The 19143-nt window shown below is 38.7% G+C and overlaps 1 long non-coding RNA gene across 1 annotated transcript; it reads left to right on the forward strand.

The window, feature by feature from the left end:
• Positions 1-10742: 10742 nt before the first annotated feature.
• Positions 10743-13809, forward strand: LOC136801700 (uncharacterized). Its single transcript, XR_010845905.1, has 2 exons — positions 10743-10830; positions 12784-13809. It is a non-coding gene; the product is annotated as an uncharacterized lncRNA (long non-coding RNA).
• The last annotated feature ends 5334 nt before the right edge of the window (positions 13810-19143 follow it).

Here is a 19143-nt window from a genome sequence, read left to right on the forward strand (position 1 = left end):
GACCCTACCTTACAAATACACTACGATTGCTCTAAAAGCCGATCACTTGAATTTGCATGATTGGAGCCTGATCTCAAGATAATCTTGTACCACACAAGAAATCACAAGGGGAGAGGCCATGGCCAGCCTGAAGCCTGTAAACAAGCCTTCAGCCCTACCACTGTGCCACTTGTCGATTTCCTCCGCAGTAAAAATTATCAACTAAATCAGCCAACAGCCAATGCTAGAATTCATCCAATCAACTTTATGCGAGACCCTACCTTACAAATACACTACGATTGCTCTAAAAGCCGATCACTTGAATTTGCATGATTGGAGCCTGATCTTAAAAATAATCTTGTACCACACAAGAAATCACAAGGGGAGAGGCCATGGCCAGCCTGAAGCCTGTAAACAAGCCTTCAGCCCTACCACTGTGCCACTTGTCGATTTCCTCCGCAGTAAAAATTATCAACTAAATCAGCCAACAGCCAATGCTAGAATTCATCCGATCAATTTTATGCGAAACCCTACCTTACAAATGTTTTAAGCTATGTAATTTAATGTTTGGATGTTTTGGATGTTTGAATTCGAGACCCTACCTTACAAATGCCTTATGATTGCTCTAAAAGCAGACCACTTGAATTTGCATGATTGGAGCCTGATCTTAAGTTAATCTTGTACCACACAAGAAATCACAAGGGGAGAGGCCATGGCCAGCCTGAAGCCTGTAAACAAGCCTTCAGCCCTACCACTGTGCCACTTGTTGATTTCCTCCGCAGTAAAAATTATCAACTAAATCAGCCAACAGCCACACTAGAATCCATCCGATCAACTTTATGCGAGACCCTACCTTACAAATACACTACGATTGCTTTAAAAGCCGATCACTTGAATTTGCATGATTGGAGCCTGATCTTAAGATAATCTTGTACCACACAAGAAATCACAAGGGGAGAGGCCATGGCCAGCCTGAAGCCTGTAAACAAGCCTTCAGCCCTACCACTGTGCCACTTGTCGATTTCCTCCACAGTAAAAATTATCAACTAAATCAGCCAACAGCCAATGCTAGAATTCATCCGATCAACTTTATGCGAGACCCTACCTTACAAATACACTACGATTGCTTTAAAAGCCGATCACTTGAATTTGCATGATTGGAGCCTGATCTTAAGATAATCTTGTACCACACAAGAAATCACAAGGGGAGAGGCCATGTCCAGCCTGAAGCCTGTAAACAAGCCTTCAGCCCTACCACTGTGCCACTTGTCGATTTCCTCCACAGTAAAAATTATCAACTAAATCAGCCAACAGCCAATGCTAGAATTCATCTGATCAACTTTATGTGAGACCCTACCTTACAAATGCACTACGATTGCTCTAAAAGCCGATCACTTGAATTTGCATGATTGGAGCCTGATCTTGAGATAATTTTGTACCACACAAGAAATCACAAGGGGAGAGGCCATGGCCAGCCTGAAGCCTGTAAACAAGCCTTCAGCCCTACCACTGTGCCACTTGTCGATTTCCTCCGCAGTAAAAATTATCAACTAAATCAGCCAACAGCCAATGCTAGAATTCATCCGATCAATTTTATGCGAAACCCTACCTTACAAATGTTTTAAGCTATGTAATTCAATGTTTTGATGTTTTGGATGTTTGAATTCGAGACCCTACCTTACAAATGCCTTATGATTGCTCTAAAAGCAGACCACTTGAATTTGCATGATTGGAGCCTGATCTTAAGTTAATCTTGTACCACACAAGAAATCACAAGGGGAGAGGCCATGGCCAGCCTGAAGCCTGTAAACAAGCCTTCAGCCCTACCACTGTGCCACTTGTTGATTTCCTCCGCAGTAAAAATTATCAACTAAATCAGCCAACAGCCAACGCTAGAATTCATCTGATCGATTTTATGTGAGACCCTACCTTACAAATGCACTACGATTACTCTAAAAGCCGATCACTTGAATTTGCATGATTGGAGCCTGATCTTAAGATAATCTTGTACCACACAAGAAATCACAAGGGGAGAGGCCATGGCCAGCCTGAAGCCTGTAAACAAGCCTTCAGCCCTACCACTGTGCCACTTGTCGATTTCCTCCGCAGTAAAAATTATCAACTAAATCAGCCAACAGCCAATGCTAGAATTCATCCGATCAACTTTATGCGAGACCCTACCTTACAAATACACTACGATTGCTTTAAAAGCCGATCACTTGAATTTGCATGATTGGAGCCTGATCTTAAGATAATCTTGTACCACACAAGAAATCACAAGGGGAGAGGCCATGGCCAGTCTGAAGCCTGTAAACAAGCCTTCAGCCCTACCACTGTGCCACTTGTCGATTTCCTCCACAGTAAAAATTATCAACTAAATCAGCCAACAGCCAATGCTAGAATTCATCTGATCAACTTTATGTGAGACCCTACCTTACAAATGCACTACGATTGCTCTAAAAGCCGATCACTTGAATTTGCATGATTGGAGCCTGATCTTGAGATAATTTTTTACCACACAAGAAATCACAAGGGGAGAGGCCATGGCCAGCCTGAAGCCTGTAAACAAGCCTTCAGCCCTACCACTGTGCCACTTGTCGATTTCCTCCGCAGTAAAAATTATCAACTAAATCAGCCAACAGCCAATGCTAGAATTCATCCGATCAATTTTATGCGAAACCCTACCTTACAAATGTTTTAAGCTATGTAATTTAATGTTTGGATGTTTTGGATGTTTGAATTCGAGACCCTACCTTACAAACGCCTTATGATTGCTCTAAAAGCAGACCACTTGAATTTGCATGATTGGAGCCTGATCTTAAGTTAATCTTGTACCACACAAGAAATCACAAGGGGAGAGGCCATGGCCAGCCTGAAGCCTGTAAACAAGCCTTCAGCCCTACCACTGTGCCACTTGTTGATTTCCTCCGCAGTAAAAATTATCAACTAAATCAGCCAACAGCCAACGCTAGAATTCATCTGATCGATTTTATGTGAGACCCTACCTTACAAATGCACTACGATTACTCTAAAAGCCGATCACTTGAATTTGCATGATTGGAGCCTGATCTTAAGATAATCTTGTACCACACAAGAAATCACAAGGGGAGAGGCCATGGCCAGCCTGAAGCCTGTAAACAAGCCTTCAGCCCTACCACTGTGCCACTTGTCGATTTCCTCCGCAGTAAAAATTATCAACTAAATCAGCCAACAGCCAATGCTAGAATTCATCCGATCAACTTTTTGCGAGACCCTACCTTACAAATACACTACGATTGCTTTAAAAGCCGATCACTTGAATTTGCATGATTGGAGCCTGATCTTAAGATAATCTTGTACCACACAAGAAATCACAAGGGGAGAGGCCATGGCCAGTCTGAAGCCTGTAAACAAGCCTTCAGCCCTACCACTGTGCCACTTGTCGATTTCCTCCACAGTAAAAATTATCAACTAAATCAGCCAACAGCCAATGCTAGAATTCATCTGATCAACTTTATGTGAGACCCTACCTTACAAATGCACTACGATTGCTCTAAAAGCCGATCACTTGAATTTGCATGATTGGAGCCTGATCTTGAGATAATTTTGTACCACACAAGAAATCACAAGGGGAGAGGCCATGGCCAGCCTGAAGCCTGTAAACAAGCCTTCAGCCCTACCACTGTGCCACTTGTCGATTTCCTCCGCAGTAAAAATTATCAACTAAATCAGCCAACAGCCAATGCTAGAATTCATCCGATCAATTTTATGCGAAACCCTACCTTACAAATGTTTTAAGCTATGTAATTTAATGTTTGGATGTTTTGGATGTTTGAATTCGAGACCCTACCTTACAAACGCCTTATGATTGCTCTAAAAGCAGACCACTTGAATTTGCATGATTGGAGCCTGATCTTAAGTTAATCTTGTACCACACAAGAAATCACAAGGGGAGAGGCCATGGCCAGTCTGAAGCCTGTAAACAAGCCTTCAGCCCTACCACTGTGCCACTTGTCGATTTCCTCCACAGTAAAAATTATCAACTAAATCAGCCAACAGCCAATGCTAGAATTCATCTGATCAACTTTATGTGAGACCCTACCTTACAAATGCACTACGATTGCTCTAAAAGCCGATCACTTGAATTTGCATGATTGGAGCCTGATCTTGAGATAATTTTGTACCACACAAGAAATCACAAGGGGAGAGGCCATGGCCAGCCTGAAGCCTGTAAACAAGCCTTCAGCCCTACCACTGTGCCACTTGTCGATTTCCTCCACAGTAAAAATTATCAACTAAATCAGCCAACAGCCAATGCTAGAATTCATCTGATCAACTTTATGTGAGACCCTACCTTACAAATGCACTACGATTGCTCTAAAAGCCGATCACTTGAATTTGCATGATTGGAGCCTGATCTTGAGATAATTTTGTACCACACAAGAAATCACAAGGGGAGAGGCCATGGCCAGCCTGAAGCCTGTAAACAAGCCTTCAGCCCTACCACTGTGCCACTTGTTGATTTCCTCCACAGTAAAAATTATCAACTAAATCAGCCAACAGCCAATGCTAGAATTTATCTGATCGACTTTACGTGAGACCCTACCTTACAAATGTTTTAAGCTAAGTAATTTAATGTTTGGATGTTTTTGATGTTTGAATTCGAGAGCCTACCTTACAAATGCACGATGATAGCTCTAAAGCCGGCCACTTGAATTTGCATGATTGGAGCCTGATCCTAAGATAATTTTGTACCACACAAGAAATCACAAGGGGAGAGGCCATGGCCAGTCTGAAGCCTGTAAACAAGCCTTCAGCCCTACCACTGTGCCACTTGTCGATTTCCTCCGCAGTAAAAATTATCAACTAAATCAGCCAACAGCCAATGCTAGAATTTATCTGATCGACTTTATGTGAGACCCTACCTTACAAACGCCTTATGATTGCTCTAAAAGCCGATCACTTGAATTTGCATGATTGGAGCCTGATCTTAAGTTAATCTTGTACCACACAAGAAATCACAAGGGGAGAGGCCATGGCCAGTCTGAAGCCTGTAAACAAGCCTTCAGCCCTACCACTGTGCCACTTGTTGATTTCCTCCGCAGTAAAAATTATCAACTAAATCAGCCAACAGCCAATGCTAGAATTTATCTGATCGACTTTATGTGAGACCCTACCTTACAAACGCCTTATGATTGCTCTAAAAGCCGATCACTTGAATTTGCATGATTGGAGCCTGATCTTAAGTTAATCTTGTACCACACAAGAAATCACAAGGGGAGAGGCCATGGCCAGCCTGAAGCCTGTAAACAAGCCTTCAGCCCTACCACTGTGCCACTTGTTGATTTCCTCCGCAGTAAAAATTATCAACTAAATCAGCCAACAGCCAACGCTAGAATTCATCCGATCAATTTTATGCGAGACCCTACCTTACAAACGCCTTATGATTGCTCTAAAAGCCGATCACTTGAATTTGCATGATTGGAGCCTGATCTTAAGTTAATCTTGTACCACACAAGAAATCACAAGGGGAGAGGCCATGGCCAGCCTGAAGCCTGTAAACAAGCCTTCAGCCCTACCACTGTGCCACTTGTTGATTTCCTCCGCAGTAAAAATTATCAACTAAATCAGCCAACAGCCAATGCTAGAATTTATCTGATCGACTTTACGTGAGACCCTACCTTACAAATGTTTTAAGCTAAGTAATTTAATGTTTGGATGTTTTTGATGTTTGAATTCGAGAGCCTACCTTACAAATGCACGATGATAGCTCTAAAGCCGGCCACTTGAATTTGCATGATTGGAGCCTGATCCTAAGATAATTTTGTACCACACAAGAAATCACAAGGGGAGAGGCCATGGCCAGTCTGAAGCCTGTAAACAAGCCTTCAGCCCTACCACTGTGCCACTTGTCGATTTCCTCCGCAGTAAAAATTATCAACTAAATCAGCCAACAGCCAACGCTAGAATTCATCCGATCAATTTTATGCGAGACCCTACCTTACAAACGCCTTATGATTGCTCTAAAAGCCGATCACTTGAATTTGCATGATTGGAGCCTGATCTTAAGTTAATCTTGTACCACACAAGAAATCACAAGGGGAGAGGCCATGGCCAGCCTGAAGCCTGTAAACAAGCCTTCAGCCCTACCACTGTGCCACTTGTCGATTTCCTCCACAGTAAAAATTATCAACTAAATCAGCCAACAGCCAATGCTAGAATTCATCCGATCAACTTTATGTGAGACCCTACCTTACAAATGCACTACGATTGCTCTAAAAGCCGATCACGGGGTATTTTCATTGAGATTGGTGGCAAATGCAAGGGGTAGAAAACAAACGTGATGTAATAGTGCTGAATACCCCACGCAATTGAACCGGGTTTGAAATATTTTGCTTCATTTTGAAGAACTGCATAGATTAAATTTTTTTTCCATGGGTCAATTTTTTCTTCGAAGATTGAAGAAACTTTTAACAAAAAAATAAAGTTCCCCCAGCTTTCTACCTTTTTCCCTGTTTTCAGTTTGAAGTTCATTTTTATTCATTTTCACACTTATAGCCTGAGACGTCCAATCTCATTTGCAGTGGGTGACGAAAACCCCATGCAAATGCTCACCCCGTTCATTTGCCAGGATGTGCCTGACTGGCTTTGGTATGGTAATTAAGCGCTCGACCGCCCACGCTAAAAAGCTCTAACAGAGTGACTAATTTAATCTAATCGCAATCAAACTCATCGAAGATAATAGTAATTGAACGAAATCAAAGATTAATCCAATGTCAATTATCAATCAAACCAATCGAACATAGTCAACTATCAACCGAATATATATTCGGCTTAGGCGTGAGAATGCCCTCAATTGGGTGTAACCTTCTCGATACTCAAAATATCACCGGTGTGGCTTTTGCATGGATTCCACACTGGCAGTATTTTCATGCTCGTTTTACTCACATTATTTTAAAAGACATTTACTTATCATAGGGCATGAATATCAAAATCTTTTAAAACTGCCTACCCAGTTTACACAAATTTTACTTGACCCACCATGCTACTGCAAAATAGAGACTTTTTTACATCTTTCTTTCGAGAATGGCAAAAGAATAGAGATGAGATTTTCCTGAAGACAATAATAAATCGACAAATATTCTATAGTCTATACTAGACATAGGACTGGGTGCTGCTTAAAAATGGGGGGACCTATTTTTATGCCTGGGACCTATGCTCAAGCTAGACCTAGAGCTGACTCTCTATAACTAAGAAAACACAAGCAAGCAATTGAGAAAAAGTTAACAATACCTCATGAAGAAGGGTCCTTTTTTTCTTCTTTAATAAACTCAACTTCATTCATGGTTTGAATCTTAAATGTCACCAAACAATAAGATTTGTAAGATCTTCTGCTAAAAGTCCAGCCGTCAAAAATGGGAGAGAGATGTCAGGATATAAACTTCTTCACGCTGCTTCACGAGAAAAAAAGAAAACGTGAGCTCTGTTGACCAACCAAGTGGACTGGGACTGAGCTCTTTATCTTCGGTAGCCGTAATATTGGAGCTAGCCTAGCTACCGTAAATGTCCCGCCCGGCCCACATAGCGATAATGAACGAACATGGTGTTTCAAATTAAATCTCGCCTCGCACCCGAAAAAAATATCACGCAAACAAAACGACAAACGACAAACGACAAGAAACGAGTACAGAATGAATCAATGAACGAGTATTTGCTGACTTCTCTTTTCTCTTTTGAAACCTCTTCAACGTTCAAGGGTTTTCCAGGAGTATCGCCCAGTTCATTCATACAGATTTTTTCCAGGAGTGAGAGGAGCAATCTCAAGTCAGAACAGACAGGTTTTTCCAGGAGCAAGCAGGATCTCACAGATACACATGTTTTCCAGGAACACTAATTTTTCTCCCAGAACAGATACATGTTTTCCAGGAACACTAATTTTCTCCCAGAACAGATACATGTTTTCCAGGAACACTAATTTTCTCCCAGAACAGATACATCTTTTCCAGGAACACTAATTTTCTCCCAGAACAGATACATGTTTTCCAGGAACACTAATTTTCCCCAAGAACAGATATATTTTCCCAGGAGCGGGTTATGTAAATAACAGTCATATTTTCCAGTGAAAAAAGGCCTCCCGAACAGTTATTTTGTATTTTCTAGCCGGTGGCTGCTCTTGTCTGATCCACACATAATATGTAGGTGCAAATTCTAATGAGTTAAATCTAAGATTATCGTAACTAATTAAAGAGCCTCCGGTGGTACACTTGAAGACGCATTTGTCATGCTCTTTCCATGGTGGTGTGACAATATAGTGCATGTATACTGAAAATATTGTCTCATCATACAGCCCTGTCTCGAAGATTGATTTTGCATTGTGGTAATCCATAGAATCTTCTTCTTTCTTTTACGGCCTACTTTTAGGCGTATAAATTTTAGCGAGCAGAAAGTTTTGCGCTTTTCGCGAATTTTTGGCCTTTTCACGAGATTTGATCTCTTTGAAATTTCTCTTTCAGGCCATTCGCGAAAGTTTATGCAGACGAAATTTTTTTGACAAATAGAAAATCTGTAAAAAGCTGTAATAAATATAAGATTCACACGGATTCATTGCACTTTTAGCCTCATAAGTCAAAAGACAAAGGTTGCAATCCTATTCATTCAAGAAGTATTTGTCCCTTTAATAAGCCATTCTTTGTGTAAAAATTTTAAATTTAACGATTCGTGAAAGTTTGTTGTAAACTTTGCGCTCTTTCGGCCTCGCAAAACTTTGTGCTCGTTTGTACGCCTGAAGTAGTAATCAGTGATTTCGCCAGATCCAAGTGCCGATTTCTCCAAAATAAAGATAATTTATTTATTGTTGCATTGATGTGAAAACTACTTCTAAGTTATTATCATTCAGCCCCTTAACGATAGCTAGTCGGTTAAACATTTTTATCATCTCGTTAGTCGAGACAGGGTGTTTCCGCTTAAACGTTTTGTATTGAATGGCTGTGATAGAACCTGTTTATCTGTTTCTTTTTTGACCTAATGTTAATGAATGTGTCCCCGGTGGAAGAAAATACTGCATATTGAAATTCGAAATATCATTAGCAAAAAAGCCGCTTTGGTGCTATGACAGCCGATGGTTCTTTCAGCTGGCTTACAAATCATTTTGACTCAAGAAACCTCTGTTACTGGAGGGTTATAGGCGGTTTTAGACCATATGTCGAACTTATCAGAGGAAGAGATTTGTAGCGTTGCACTCCTTCGTATGCTTCCGACGTACTTACTCTATTGTCTTAAATCCGCAAGTGGGTATAAATTTTACCAAATACTAATCATAGCACTATAGGGGAGTGAATCACTCCAATCATCATAAATATTTCAAAAAAACATATAACTATTTTCTGTCTAGTGCTCGATTGCACAGACCATCAATTGACAATCCACTTGATTCAACAACTTGGTCTAATAAAGTCTTACAAGGCCTTCCACGTTTTGTATAATTGTCACAGATAGTCGATATATTATTGGCTGTATTAACAAACTAAATTTCGTAATCGTAACATTTTACCTTTAACTCGAATCAAAAGACGAGTGCAAAAATTTAAAACCCGCCAAATGATATGTGCTTATTACACCCATGTGTCACAAACTCTAGCCCCACTGGAAAATTTGGTAAAAATATAAGTGTATTTATTTACATTTTCGGAGAACATTATGCGAGAGGCGGAAGGCGTTTTTCGAGTTTTTCGTGTTCGGCATTTTGGGCGTTATTTAGGTAGGCGTTTTTAGGGTTCCGCATTTTATCAATTTTGAAGCGTGGGCTTAAGATGGTAGATTTTTGCATTCCTCTTCACACGTCGTTCAAAGCTTCTAGAGTCGCTTGCAACTTTACTAGAGTAATGTTTAGAAAACTCAAAAATATCATGGCTCCTCAAAAGACATCCAACAAAAAGAAGAGTTCATCGACGATCACGAGAAGACCAAAGAGGAATAATCAGGAGATTTCAGTGCAACCAGAAGTAGACAACATAAGAACAGAGTCGGATGAGGAAAACCAATTTAGACCTATTAGAGAAGAAGAGGAACAGCAGGAGAATTTTCAAGGCCAGCAGGGTGATCCACAACAGATACAAAATGATTTCGATCCTATTGCCTTTCAGGATAACCTTATGAACTTTTTACAACGAAGGTTCGATCAATCAGACGAAAAAAGGGAGAAGGATAATGTATTTATTAAGTCTCAAATGAAAACTATTCAAAAAAAAAAAGCTCTCGTGATTTTAAATCAATATCTAATAAATTACAATATAGTTTTACTCAGGATTTGTACGAGTTGAATATTGAGGCTAAAGTTCTTTTGGAGGCCAACAATAAAGATAAACTGGCATCAGTATTAGACAAGATGGAGAAGGAATTGTTGAAGCGCCAGAAAATCATTTGTTTGGCTGATCGCTCGGTAGCTGGTTGGGATTCTGTCCAAGAATATTTGCCCAATGATTTGTTCGAGGATGGAGATGATGATAGGTGGAGGAAAGCTGAGGGTAGAGCCATCTCAAGTTTGAAACGAAAGCACCAACAGGACCCTTCCAACAATGTGGTCCCAAACAAGAAATTCATGTCCCCCCAGTATAACCATGCAGTACAGAATTATCAGTCTAGACCACAGCTTCCAATACAACACGTGGTTCCACAACAGCAGCAAGTGTTTATACCTCTACACCAAAGGCCCTTTCTATGGCAAGGTGCCAGTGGAGAAGGCACATCAACCAACCATCTCCAACCGTTTTCGCAACCACGAAGGTATCCAGTACCACTCAACGCTTGTTTCGTGTGTGGAGAGACCGGCCATTGGAAACACCAGTGTCCTAAAAGATAAACAATGGGATAATGGTAAGAGTGATAATTGTATTTCTCAAAATAAATAAACGGTAAAAGGAAGTTTAAAAAGGCACCTTCAATTCTGGAGGAAAAATTTAGAAGCCAATTTACACATTTTGGAGGTTATCGAGCACGGTTACAGAATTCCCTTTAGGTATAAACCACCACCTTTTGAGCTTAAGAATAACAAATCAGCTTTACGAAACAAAAAGTTTGTTGAAGAGACCCTAGAAGGCTTGCTAAGAGAGGGAAAGATTTTCGAAGTCCAGAGGCCGTTCGCCACCAACCCTTTATCAGTAGCGGAGGATCCAAGTGGGAAGAAAAGATTGATATTAGATGTAAGTTTTTTAAATCAATTTTTGTGGAAAGAAAAGATAAAGTTCGACGATTGGAAAGTATTCGAAGATTTTATCCATTCAGATGAAGAGGCGTATTTATTCAAGTTTGATTTAAAAAGTGGGTATCATCATGTTGACATACACAGCGACCACCAAAAGTATTTAGGTTTTTCTTGGAATTTTGGGAAAGGTCCAAAGAGATATTTTTTGTATTCTGTTTTGCCTTTTGGTTTGAGTTCGGGGCCTCTAATTTTTACTAAGATAGTAAGGGTTCTAATAAAATTTTGGAGATCTCACGGGATAAGGATAGCCTGTTTTTTAGACGATGGTTTGTCAGTAGAATATTCGAGGGAAAAAGCTAAAGAAAATTCACTTTTTGTTAAAGATTCCTTAGATCAATCAGGTTTTGTAATCAATGAGGAAAAGTCCCAATGGGATCCAGTCACAAAAATTCAATGGTTGGGCATTCAGGTAGATTTCGAAAACAAAACTTACTCTATTTCGGAGAAGCGCATTACTTCGTTATTGAAGTCACTTGAAAATATTTTTGATCATCCAACACGCACTTCTGCAAGACAGCTCTCTTGTGTGGCAGGTAAAATTGTCTCTATGAAATTTGTTTTAGGAAATGTAATTCGATTAAAAACTCGTCTAATTTACAAACTAATTGAATCCAGGGTCTCCTGGGATAAGAAAATAAATGTTACACTTTTTTCATGACGTTTTAAGAGAATTATTGTTTTGGAAGTTTAATCTACGTGAGTTGAATAACAAATCAATAAGAAAATATGAAATTCCAGATTTAAAAGTTTTTTCAGATGCAAGTGCCACGGGAATTGGTGCAATTCTTGATAAAAATGTATGTTATAGAAACTTGAAGCGGTTAGAAATAGAAGAAAGTTCTACCTTTAGAGAATTATTGGCTATTAAATATGCGATAGATTCTTTTGACGAAATGTTAGATAGTAAAACTATTTTATGGCACACAGACAATATAAGCACAGCGATCATTATCAGGGTAGGTAGCAATAAAGATTTGTTGCAAGGTTTAGCGAACAATATATATTTATCTTGTAAGAAAAAGGATGTAAAATTAACTGTCACATGGATTTCTAGAGACAAAAATGGACAAGCTGACAAGGTAAGCAAAACAACAGATTACGACGATTGGTTTGTGAAATCTTCTTTTGTGCACAGTTTGGAAACAAAGTGGGGCAAGTTTAGCATAGATTTATTTGCAGATAGTAATAACACAAAATGCGAACGCTTTTGCTCAAGGTATTTTTCTCCAGGGAGTTTCAAGGTAGATGCCTTTTCGTTCGATTGGTCTGGAGAATTTTGCTATATGGTTCCTCCCCCCTATTTGATTCCCAAAACAATTAAACATTTCCTAGCGTCTTAAGGTAAGACCAAAGGTGTTTTGATTGTCCCCTTCTGGCCTTCTGCAGTATTTTGGCCTTACTTAATTAAAGAAGAAGGGGTTTTTAAAGATTTTGTTAAGGAAGCTATTTTTTACAAAGATTCTAGAGTTTTTATCTCGCAAGGGGAATATAAAAGGTCAATTTTGGGAGATTCTAATCTTGTTATACCGGTTTACGTTTTAATGATTGAAAATCACTTTGTTTAGGTCTGATTGCAAGCGGTATGAAAAGATATTTCAAAGTTTACGATCCAAAATTGGACTCTTTAGTAAATTCGGTACCAGCAGTTTTAAAGCATGCAAGATCAGAAAGCACAAACAAAAAGTACGAAGGATATTTCAAAAAATGGATTAACTGGTGTAAACAATTTCGGGAGATCAGTCCCATGCCCACGAAAGAACAATATGTCGTTTTGTTTATAGTTTCATGCGTACAACAAGATAAATCTTTTTCTGTAATAGAGTCTACAATCATGGCAATAAAATATTTTCATGCGATTTCGGGCCATCAATTTGTCCAGACATCGATTTTAAAATACGCTCTAGAGGCAGCAAAAAGATTGGTTGGGAAGGAAGCAAAGAAAAAGGAACCGATTACAGTAGACATGCTAAAATTGGTGATTAAAACATTATCGGCTAGGAAAGACAGTTTAAAGGCTCTGCGATTAATTACAATTTTAATAGTATCATTTACTGGGTTTTTGAGATTTTCGGAATGTCAGAACTTGAGAAGATCGGATTTGAAGTTTTTTACGACTCACGCCATGATTTTTATCGAGAAAAGTAAGACGGACGTTTACAGACATGGGCATTGGTTGTGCCTCGCTAGGTTAAGATCACATTTTTTGTCCAGTGAGAGCATTAGAGTCGTACTGTACGAAGATAAAAGAAAATTCTAACTCTAACAACTTTATTTTCAGAGCATTAACATCAAAACATAAACTTCGAAAGGCTAACAAGCAGTGTCGTATTCAACAATTCGTAACGAATTTAAAGCTATCGTAAATGTGTTGGGTTTTGATAAAAGGTTGTACGGTTTGCACAGTTTAAGATCAGGTGGTGTTTCCACAGCTGCAAATCTGGGCGTAAAAGACAGATTGTTAATGAAACATGGAAGATGGAAATCTCATAACGTTAAAAACAGGTATATATCCGAAAGTATTAAAAGTTTATTATATGTATCTAGGAGTTTAGGTTTATGAATGTTTAAGTAACTTTTTTAATAAAGACTCACGATAATTGTCTCATGCTCTTAGTCTACAGGCTTTGGTACGGCTCCTACTACATGAAAAATATCAATCTGTCTCGAAATCGAGATTTCTAGTTGTTCTTTTTTTGTTTTGTGTCTCAGGCCTATAATTTCGGAGAATTAGTAAATAAATGAATTTATTTTCGGTTCGCAGATAAGAAAATAAGTGTATTTATTTACATTTTCGGAGAACATTATGCGAGAGGCGGAAGGCGTTTTTCGAGTTTTTCGTGTTCGGCATTTTGGGCGTTATTTAGGTAGGCGTTTTTAGGGTTCCGCATTTTATCAATTTTGAAGCGTGGGCTTAAGATGGTAGATTTTTGCATTCCTCTTCACACGTCGTTCAAAGCTTCTAGAGTCGCTTGCAACTTTACTAGCAACACGTCACAAAAGTTTTTAGCGTTGAACGTTTTTTAGCTTTTTTGTATGTATTAGATATTGACTAGTGTTTTGTATAATTTTATGTTTTATGTATTAACATAGAATTTGACAGATTCAAAGATTTTCTATCTGAACTTTAAGTACCCTTTCAAAAAGAAAGATTTGATACGACAGCTTCAAAACAGCAGTTTTACATGCGGGTGTTGTGTTTTTCGGTATGTACAATATGTGTTCAAGGTCAAGTTTCAACAAGGGGTTTTTTAAGTATAGATGGTTTTTCCGGAGTGTTATATGTTTATTCGCGTTTTAAGTTTTCGTGTTTCATGTATATAAGTTTACAAAGTTTTCAGCTCTTCTTTTCGATCCCCCACGGTTTCTCTCTAGCAGTTCCATTTTCAGAGACAGTTGGAGCACCCAAATTGGCGAACGGGGCTAGTGCAGTTTTCATCCGAGGGGATCAAAACGGAGAAAATAGGTTACGAAAAGTATTTTATGGTTAGGATTAGGATTAGGATTAGGAATAGGATTAGGATTAGGGTTAGTAATAGGATTAGGTGTAGGACTAGAATTAGGACTAAAACTAGGGTAATTAATATTAGGATTTTTATTTTCATTAGGATGTATATTTTATGTTTTTCGACTCTAGGCTTTGGTACGGCTCCTACTACATGAAAAATATCAATCTGTCTCGAAATCGAGATTTCTAGTTGTTCTTTTTTTTTGTTTTGTGTCTCAGGCCTATAATTTCGGAGAATTAGTAAATAAATGAATTTATTTTCGGTTCGCAGATAAGAAAATAAATGGGAATTTTTATCCCTTCTGTGGGAAAAAAAATCCACCGGGGCCGTTGTGAGGTAGGGGTGTCCTATTTAAAGTAAGGTAAGACATTTAAATACAGTGGTAATGAAACAGAATTAGATACAATATTACGTTTCTACCATTGAAGTTTTTTTACTTACTCGGTAGGTATTTTGGATTTATTTCTTTTCATCTCTTTTTAATCTAATCTATGAAACCTGCATCGACGAACTTGTGAACCGCCCGTAGTCCCACTGGGAACAAAATATTTAATTCGTATTTAGTACGCGTTTTGTTCCAATTTCTTTCACTACTAAGGTAAGACATAGGGAAGCCTTGTGTACTATATTAGGTTACTTTTAACTACGATCTACTTGATTGCGCTAACTCCCGCGCACGTCCATCTGGCTGTGCATTATCTAAATCAAAATTGTAGTCTACTGTTGAATAATAGAAAGTTAATTTTCTCTCTTGATTAATAGTGGATTAACCTCGTTAAAGACCGGGTTTTATTGCCACCGAGCGGAGCGCAGCGGAGCGTAGGTGGCTTAATAGTTTCGCGATGAGTGAGAGGCGGGTTAAATTTTTTCGCTGTTTTTTTGTTTTTGTCGTCTTTCAGTTTCCGTATGTTTTACATTTCGTAGTTTATCCGGGCAATACTTTTGGGGCGCAAATTATGGCGTGGGTGTTTGGCTGCGGGCGTACTACGGCCAATATTCTAAAGGTGGACTCACTCACAAAGATAAAAAACAGCGCTTTCCTCAATAATTAAAATACGTTAGTGTAAGAAGTGTAACCAAGCCTTTGTAAACATTCATCGTGAGAACCTTTTAATGGCTGCTTGATTGCACCATTGCACATGCTTTTCTTTTGAAGCTTGCTGCTGCTGTATAAATCTTTATCATGTTTTCTGGTCTTTTGTAGAGTATTTAAAGAGATTTATTATTCGTTTACTACTAAGTATTTTATGTTTGTGTAGTTAGTGAATGCACCAATAAATTGATAATGCTCAGTATAAGTAGTACAAAAAGAGTTAATTTTCCACAATCAATATCATATCAATAACACAGCACTAACAGCAAACATCAACACATAGCCCTCTTCTTCACTAAAACTACAAACAGCACAGGTATGATCTTTTTTTCCTTTTTTTACCAGATAGTAATGTGTTAAATGTTAACCAGTTGTGACAAATAGTCAGTTTTTTATCTGATGAAGTTTGATTGGTGTTCAATGAGTTTGGTTGAGAAAAAGTTCCAGCTTTTCCTCCCCGATGCCAGCCTAGGCGATGTCAACCGAACCCTATCAAACCGATTTTCGTTATCGAACCATCAAATTTCATCGAACGAAATCGAACGGTTAGGTGTTTTAAATTACTGAATCTGATCGAACAGTAATCGAACTTTACCGGAAAATCTTCAGTTTGATTAAAGTTTGATTACTTTTATCGCAGTTCGATCAAGTTCAATCAATGTTTTTGTAGCTCAAATGGTTCCCTTACAATCATTGGATTAGCAGAAAAGAGTTGTTCATGTGCTCCGAGAATGATTTGTAAACGAAAACTGTAAATCAAACACATCAAACATCAATCGAACTAATCGAACCTTACTGGAATTTCTTGGTTCGATGACTGTTTGATTTGGTTCGGTAACCTAACAGTTCAATTGACATCGCCCGGCCGATGGGATGATAGATATTTGCCTGCTCTTTAAGCTTTTTAGCGTGGGCGTCTGCTAATAACCCGTCGGAGATGGGCAACGGTCTTGATACACCATTTTGCTATTCAGGATTTTTATTTTGAATCATTAACAACTTCCCATTTCCGTACTAAGATTCTTGATACTTTTCTGGACTCTTTTCCTATATATATTTTACGGGATAACCAGCAAGAAATTGGGGAGGGTTCGTTTAATGGGATGCAGTTTAAAACAGTTATAAAGGAGTCATTGTTGTGATTTGTACTTATTTAGATTTATTGCATATAGTCGAACGTGCGCACCGCACTGGGCTCAACTTCAGATTTTCCCGTTATTAGAAGGCCCAATTGTAACATTTCAAATATTTAGTATTAGGTATGCAAATAATTTCAGTCAAATCCGACCTTTTTTGAAGTGTCCAGGCTGCCCCAAAGTTTTAGCCTCGTTTTGGCGAAAAACTCGTCCCCAGGCCCCAAAAATCAAAATTTTCAAAAAATGAAAAAAACACCCCCAGATATTCACCCAAGGAACAAGTGTGCCAAATTTCAGCCAAATCCGACCTTTTTTGAAGTGTCCAGGCTGCCAGCCTCGTTTTGGTGAAAAACTCGTCCCCAGGCCCCAAAAATCAAAATTTTCAAAAAATGAAAAAAACCCCCAAGTAATTCACCCAAGGAACAAGTGTGCCAAATTTCAGCCAAATCCGACCTTTTTTGAAGTGTCCAGGCTGCCAGCCTCGTTTTGGTGAAAAACTCGTCCCCAGGCCCCAAAAATCAAAATTTTCAAAAAATGAAAAAAACGCCCCCAGATATTCACCCAAGGAACAAGTGTGCCAAATTTCAGCCAAATCCGACCTTTTTTGAAGTGTCCAGCCTGCCCTAAAGTTTTCGGACGGACATACATACATACAGACATACATACATACAGACATTCTCAGATTATAGCTCAACTGAAGTTGAGAATAGAAAAACCGCTTGTACTTATTTAGATTTATTGCATATAGAAAAACCGCTTAGCCCATCATTTTTATTTGGATGGATTGTTTATATTGTCATTTTTAAAACTAACCCATCATTTTTATTTATTTAGATAGATTCTTTACATTGTTATTTTTAGAAAAAAAGAAGATCTTCACATTTATTTTTACCAAATGTATGCTTATAGTCGAACGTGCGCAACGCACTGGGCTCAACTTCAGTGGCTTCAAATTATTCATAGGCCCAATTGAAGACCCCCAGATATTCACCCAATGAACAAGTGTGCCAAATTTCAACCAATTCCGACCATTTTGGAGGCCTGTAGGCTGCTCCAAAGCTTTAGCCTCGTTTTGGCAAAAAACTCGTCCCCATGCAAGCTGCCAGCCTCGTTTTGGTGAAAAACTCGTCCCCAGGCCCCAAAAATCAAAATTTTCAAAAAATGAAAAAAACACCCCCAGATATTCACCCAAGGAACAAGTGTGCCAAATTTCAGCCAAATCCGACCTTTTTTGAAGTGTCCAGCCTGCCCTAAAGTTTTCGGACGGACATACATACATACAGACATTCTCAGATTATAGCTCAATAGTCGAACGTGCGCACCGCACTGGGCTCAACTTCAGATTTTCCCGTTATTAGAAGGCCCAATTGTAACATTTCAAATATTTATTATTAGGTAGCAAATATACTTTGTCCGTTTTGGCTGAAATTTGGTACACTTGTTCCTTGGGTGAATACCTGGGGGTGTTTTTATCTTAATTTTTTCATTTTTTTATGTGCGTTAGAATAGTGTCCTCGTCCTAAGAGCCTTTCAAAATAAATAACTTAGGAGAAAGTTCCTCAAACCTTTTGTGGCTTTTGTTCACATGTTGCTCTGAAAAATTAATTTCCCACAATTTATCATATACGAAAATTGATTTTAAAATTTATCAAGATATTAAAGTTTTCTTGGGTTCACAAATGTTTACATATATCCCTATTCTTAAAGTCTACCATCATAGCTTTACAGTCCCAAAGTCTTAGCCTCGTTTTGGCGAAAAACTCGTCCCCAGGCCCCAAAAATCAAAATTTTCAAAAAATGAAAAAAACACCCCCAGATATTCACCCAACGTCCCAAGGAACAAGTGTGTCAAATTTCAGCCAAATCGGACCGTTTTTAAAGTCTCCAAGCTGCCAGCCTCGTTTTGGTGAAAAACTCGTCCCCAGGCCCCAAAAATCAAAATTTTCAAAAAATGAAAAAAGCACCCCCAGATATTCACCCAAGGAACAAGTGTGCCAAATTTCAGCCAAATCCGACCTTTTTTGAAGTGTCCAGCCTGCCCTAAAGTTTTCGGACGGACATACAGACATACATACATACAGACATTCTCAGATTATAGCTCAACTGAAGTTGAGAATATTTTATCCCCCATGCATGCCGAATTATTGTCTTATAATTGCCACTCTTAAAGAAAGTTTATCTCCTATTACA

The sequence above is a fragment of the Clytia hemisphaerica genome, unplaced genomic scaffold (genome assembly GCF_902728285.1).
Source record: "Clytia hemisphaerica strain Z4C2 unplaced genomic scaffold, Clytia hemisphaerica genome assembly, whole genome shotgun sequence".
Classification (NCBI taxonomy): domain Eukaryota; kingdom Metazoa; phylum Cnidaria; class Hydrozoa; order Leptothecata; family Clytiidae; genus Clytia; species Clytia hemisphaerica.